Here is a 6958-nt window from a genome sequence, read left to right as displayed (position 1 = left end):
CTCTAATTTTCCATATTACTTCTTGAAATGCCATGCATTTTGTCAGATCTAATATCACTCTTGTAGATTCATTTAGTTACATAGATTCATCTAGCTACCATATACAAGTGAGTTTTTCTACTACAAGTGGGTTTCCATCAAGTACAACGCATGCATCATAATGCCAATAGTACACTGGACATTGTTATAGGGGAGGGAAACTTGATGAAGATGGACTTATTGACCATATCTTATAGAATCATCCCCCCAATACCATACTAGTTGATGAACGGATGAAAGAATCTGAGAGTAATCCTTGGACTTATTTGTGCTTTGTTGGATCTAGCCTAGAACATGCCAAAGTTATAGAGATTGGCCCATCCAAAAGTCTAAATATTAACCCTTTTCTTTGTACTGAGCAAGAAGAAGATTTATGCAGTGTGTTGAGGCAACACCTGGATGATTCTGCTTGGGATTATAAGGAAATGAAAGGTGTGCATCAATTTGTACTCGTCATATTTACATTAAAGAGGGATGCAAGCCTATGCATCAACCCTAGAGAAGGATGAAACCATCCCTTAAGGACAATGTGAAAGAGGAATTACAAAAGATACTGGATGTAGGAGTCATATATCCCATTTCAGATAGTGAGTGGGTGACCCCTCTTATTTTATTCCCAAAGAAAAATGGGAAGTGGAGGATCTGTTTTGACTACCGAGATCTTAACAAGGCTACAAACAAGGGCCATTTTCATTTTCCGTTCACTGACTAAGTCCTAGATGACCTTGCAGAGAAGAAATTATTCTCCTCCTTGGATGGATTTAGTGGGTACAGCCAAATATAGACCAGCCCTGAAGGCCAAGATAAGACCACTTTCACAAGTTCTTGGGGTACCTTTTCTGATAGAGTCCTTCCATTCAGTCTGTGTAATGCCTCTACTACTTTCCAAAGGGAAGTTTTAGGTATCTTTGCTAAACTTGTTCATGACACTTTCGAGACATACATGGATGACTTCACTCCTTATGGATGCGACTTCCAGGAAGCTCTTTCTAATCTGTGAAAAGTCTTAAAGAAATGCATTGAAATGAATCTTTCATTGAGTCCTGAGAAATGTCATTTTTTTATGAATGCAGGGGTTGTCCTTGGCCATTATATATCCAAGGAAGTGATACGAGTTGACCCAAACACAATTTCCATCATCAAATGGATCCCTATCCCTAAAAAAAAGAGATATCGGGAGTTTCCTTGGATTAGTTGGGTATTATAGAAGGCTCATTAAAGAATAATCTAAATTGGCTTCACCCTTGTTTGGAATATTAGCTAAAGATTCATATTTTTGTTGGATAAACAACTGTCAAGAAGCCTTTGAACTATTAAAATACAAGTTGACCACTACACCCATCCTTAGATGTCCCAACTAGGAATTAACTTTCCACATACACACAGATGCCTCAAAAAAATCTATAGGGCCAGCCTTAGGACAAGTGTAAGACAAATTGCCTTATGATATCTATTTCATCAATAAGAACCTTTCTAAGGATGAGTTAAATTATATTGTCACTAAAAGGAACTTTTGGTTGTGGTAGATTCTTTGAACAAGTTTAGGCATTATATCATTGGTTATCAAACTTGTGCTCACACTAATCATGCATCCATTAAGTATTTAATGAATAAACCTGATGTTAATTCTATGATAATTAGATGGTTGTTATTATTGCAGTCATGTGATTTGACTATTATTGACAAACCAGGAAAAGAGAACGTGGTTGCAGATTTCTTTCCAAGACTAACCCTGCCTGCAGAAAAGGCACAAATGGTGGATGATCAAATCCCATTTGAAGACCTCTTTTCCATCTCGGTGCTTTCTCCTTGGTTTTCTAATATATCCAACTACTTGTTTGCTGGGAGGTTCCCTCCTAATCTATCCTCCAAGGAGAAAAGAAATATTGTTAGGAAAAGTGCCCCATTCACTTAGATTGGGGGAAATATTTTCAGATTACGACTAGATCAGATCTTGAGGATATATGTGAGGGAAGAGGAGGTATTTGACATCCTCTCATCATGTCATGAGGGACCTTTTGGCGGCCACTTTGCTGCTAAGAGGACAACCTTCAAATTTCTACAAGCAGGTTACTACTGGCCCACTTTACATCAAGATGCAAGGAGGTACACCACCAGGTGTGATCAATTCCAAAGGATGGGTAATCCCACACCTAAGGATGAAATTCCCTTATAGTCACAAGTGACTTTTGATCCATTTGATAAGTGGGGCACGGATTTAGTTGGACCTATTGATGCCCCATCAGAACAAATGAAGTATATCATTGTGTGTACTAATTACCTGACTAAATGGGTTGAGGAATAGGTATTTAAGGAAGAAACTGAGAAAAAGGTGGTTGGGGTTCTAAAGGAGAACATCTTCTACAAGTTTGGTTTTCCAAGGCAATTATTCATTGATCAAGGATCACAATTCACATCAAATTTGATCAAAAATCTCATGAGGCAGCACCACATCAAGCACAAGACATCCAATGCCTATAACCCTCAGGAAAATAGGAAAGTGGAGGCCACAAACAAAGTATTGGAGAACATTCTAACCAAGGTTGTTAGCAACAACAAATAATATTGGGCATATAGAATTGTAGAAGCCACTTAGGCCTACAACACAACTTGGAAGACAACCACTGGATTTACCCCATTTGAACTATTCTATGGAAAGAAGGCCATGTTGTCCATAAAATTTGAATACAAAACTGTAAGGATGGTAGCTCAGTTAGACTTGGACCTCACTACTACATAACAAGAGAGGCTTCTCCAACTCAATGGTTTAGATGAATTTAGGATGCAAGCTCTCCTACACATCGAGGTAGTCCAACTACAAAGGAAGATTTGGCATGGCAAACATACTAAGGAGAAGACTTTTCAAGAAGGAGATTGGGCCCTGATGTATGATTCCTCAATGATTTGAAGGTAAAGTTAATGACAAGATGTTTGGGTCCCTATCTAGTAGAGAGATGTCATTAGAATGGGCTTGTACAGATCATAACCATTGATGAGGAAGGGATTCCCTTACTTGTAAATGGTTATAGGTTGAAGTTGTATAAAATACATTTTTCCAATGAAGAGTTTATTAGTTCAATCAGCAGAGAATTGAATGTGTTTGGGAGGCTCACAACCTCAATCCACAAAGCTTCTAAAAAAAAGAAAAAATATAAAAAATAAAGGGCTTAGATGAAAACCTTTATGAGGCATCTAAGGAAAACTCTAGGGTTTAAAAGCTTTGCAGAGGAAGTTTGCATGTCTAAAAAAAAGAGAGAAAAAGAAATAATACACAAGGGAGGAGTCCTTACACTAATCTAGCTAACATAAAAATGGTTATAGAACAAATTCCATAGATTAATTTCTCCATTATTCCTAGATATTTGTTGCATTTTAATCCCTTTCATTCACCTCGCTACCTCTCTCCATCATTTATCCAACAATTGGACCATGCTTTGCCTCTTTTTTTAGGTGCTATAGGATTGTCCTGAGCCACCTGAATTGCTACATGAGGCAGATCTAACTGGAGCAAGGGGCCAAAAGGTTCCTTAGGAAATTTTGGGATGGGTCCACCAAAATCCCTCCATCACTCATCCACTCCATCTGGCCAAAATTCATCCTCAATATTCCACTTTGAAATACATAAATAAAAATCCCCAAAAAATGGTTTCTTTAACTTTTCATCACATACACCACCCTCTAAAAATTCTTATCTTGTCCCCATACATCCTATGCTTTGTCTAAGTCCTCAAATGCAATATGAGGTCTTTAGGAGGGATGAAGTGATTGCTACAAGAATGGGATCCCTCTTGTAGAAACCTTCACAATGACAATAGAATTCTGAAGAAATTTGTAGGTTTTAACCTTGTACAGATATTAACTGCATACAAATTCTAAAAACAAAAAATAAGAAACGACGGGAATATAAAACAAATACACAGATATTCTCCCCTGGATTCCAAAACCGGGACTACCAGATTGATTTCTCATTATTTTCCTGTCAATGTTACAATACATATATATACATGATGAAGCATTCATAAAACCCAATCCCTTAAACCTGGATTAGAACATAATCATTGTTCCCTTGACTGGATCTAAAAAATAACATGCGAAGAAAACCATCATGCCTAAAACCATGTGCAAAACCCATGCACAAAACCATAGGTAGGTCTTCCCACCTAATATAGGGTCCAAAAAAAAAGTATCAAGGCATTGCCCCTGGCACTATGCAGGGCGGCTACTGCCCCCCTTAAACACCCCAACAGGGGGGGTCAGGTGCCCCCTATTGCACCCGAGGCAACAAACATGGGAGCTTATCACCGCCCCTGTCACCCCCTCACATTCAACTAGTCATGGAAATAATAAAACACACACCCAACATTCTCCCACTTGTTGTTTTGTTTTCCACACAGGGGTTAGAGGAGAGCTTAGTCATTGGTCCACCCCTACAATGCCCATTGTTTATCTACACCAAGAAAACTTCTCACTGCTCACAGACTTCGTTAATGTATCTGCAACATTTTCAAAGTGTCCACCTTTACTAGCAACACCTATTTGTACTCAACCATATCCCTCACAAAGTGACACTGAACATCAATGTACTTTGTCTTTGAATTATAAGCAGGGTTCTTTGCCAAGAAAATTACTCTTTGACTATCACATTCTATCTTTATATCTCATTGTACCAAACCCATACTTGAACACAATCTCTGCAACCAAAATGCGTCCTTGCTTGCATGAGTGGTTGTCATTTATTTAGCCTTTGTAATTGAAAGAGCCAGTACAAACTATTTTTTGCTCATATAACTGACTTCTCCTCTAAATATGTTAAACACATACCCACTTGTATATCTTCCCCAATCTATATCTCCAGCCTAGTCTGCATCAACAAAGCCACAAATGTCCAAAACTCTATCCAATCCTAGTCTTCCTTGGTATCACAGAACATAATCACTAGTGCCACGCAAATACCTAAAAACCCCCTTAACTATTGTCCAATGCTCCTTCCCTATTTTTGACATAAAACTACTCAATACTCCCACTACATGTGAAATGTCTAGTCTAGTACAGAGCATTGCATACATCAGGCTACCAACTGCACTTGCGTATGGAACACAAGACATGTCCTCTTACTCTTCTTGTGTCTTGGGACACTATTCACTAGATAAATTTACACCTACAGGAATAGGAACCTTCATTGGTTTACTATCCTGCATATTAAGCCTCTGCAATATTGGCTCGAATACTTCCTCTGGTTTAACTGAATCTTCCTGTTTGCTCATTCTCTTTAATTTGCATGCCCAAAATATAGTTTGCAACACCAAGATCCTTCATCTCAAGTTCAGAGGAAAATTGGGTCTTCAAATCCTAAATAATTTCTTTGTCATTTTCAATCAACAACATATCATCCATATACAAGACCAGATAAATAGCACAGTCACCAATTAATTTAAACTACACATAGTGATTTGCTTTCCTTTTGGTGAAGGCAATTCCTCATATATATGAATCAAATTTATGGTTCCACATAATTGGGGATTGTTTTAACCCATAGATAGACATTTTTAACCTGCATACCAGTTCTTTATTTTTCTTCACTACAAATCCTTCAGGTTGCTTCATGTAGATCTCTTCTTCTAGATCCCCATGAAAAAATGTTGTCTTGACATCCATCTGTTCTACCTCAAAATTAAAAGCAACAGCAACAAATATAAGTATTCTAATAGAAACTACCTTGGCAATAGCAGAAGAAAAAATAAATAAATAAATAAATCAATTCCTCACACCTGGGAATAAGCTTTTTCTACCAACTGAGATTTGTATTTCTCCACCTTGCCTTCTACATTCATCTTCTTCTTAAATACCCACTTTCTTCCATTGGGTTTCCTTCCAGTCGGTAACTCCACCAAATCCCAAGACTCATTTTTGTCCAAAGATGCCATTTCATCAACCATGGCCTCTTTCCAGAGTTTGGCATCCTCTAAATATACTTCCTCACTGATAGTTCTGGGATGATCATCAGTAATAGATAAAGCAAAATTTGAATAGAAAGAAAATGGAATATACCTTTATGGCTTCCTTCTTTCTCGAATTGATCTTCTCACAACTGGAGTTTGTGGCTCTTCATATTCTGATTCTTGTTTTTCTAGAGAGTATGATTCTTCCTCCTTTAGCTCAAACTCTATCTTCTCAGGCTTCTTTGGTAGGACTTCATGTTTAATAACATATTTCACCTCTCTAAACACCACATCTTGGTTGTACACAACCTTCCTTGTTTTTGGGTTCCAAATATTACAACCTTTTAAACCATCCTTATACTCAACAACGATGCATGTTTCATATTTACTATCTAACTTGGTTCTTTTCTCCTTTGGAACATGTACATATGCATCACAACCAAATCCCCTCAGATGTAAAAGAGACGGTTTCTTACCAATCCATACTTCATGTAGAGAGTTTGATCCAGGCGGATATTGGTGGCCACCTACCTATTCCACTTAGACCCCCACCATTGTTTCTTTCAGTTTTTTAGTTTCCTTATTTGTAGCACAATTTACTATTTTTCGCAATCTTTTGGGTCCTGAACTTTCGGAGCGGTTTTCAGGCCCTAAATGATGTTTTTTGGGAACAATTGGACCAAAATGGGTTTAATACCAATATTTTTCATTCAAATATTATAGTCCTCAAATAGATCTTTCTAACGAGGTATGGTGCACATCAAACAAAGATCATATGCCAAATTTATGACCCCAGGAAGTTGATGTACCAATTTACCCAAATGGGGCACATAGTTTGGCGCTTCATCTCCTAGGGTTAGATTTTTGGATGTTTAGGGTTTTCCATTGTTTCTAATAATAAATAGGCCTTTGAGCCTCATTGTAACACAGTTCAGAGGCATGTAGCCGCCACATCTCTTCTAAGAGATAAGCTACCATCG

The sequence above is a fragment of the Pinus tabuliformis genome, chromosome 5_2 (genome assembly GCF_031772625.1).
Source record: "Pinus tabuliformis cultivar Carrire ecotype Pingquan chromosome 5_2, CPIR1, whole genome shotgun sequence".
Lineage (NCBI taxonomy): Eukaryota > Viridiplantae > Streptophyta > Pinopsida > Pinales > Pinaceae > Pinus > Pinus tabuliformis.
Note: the sequence above shows the minus strand (reverse complement) of the source record.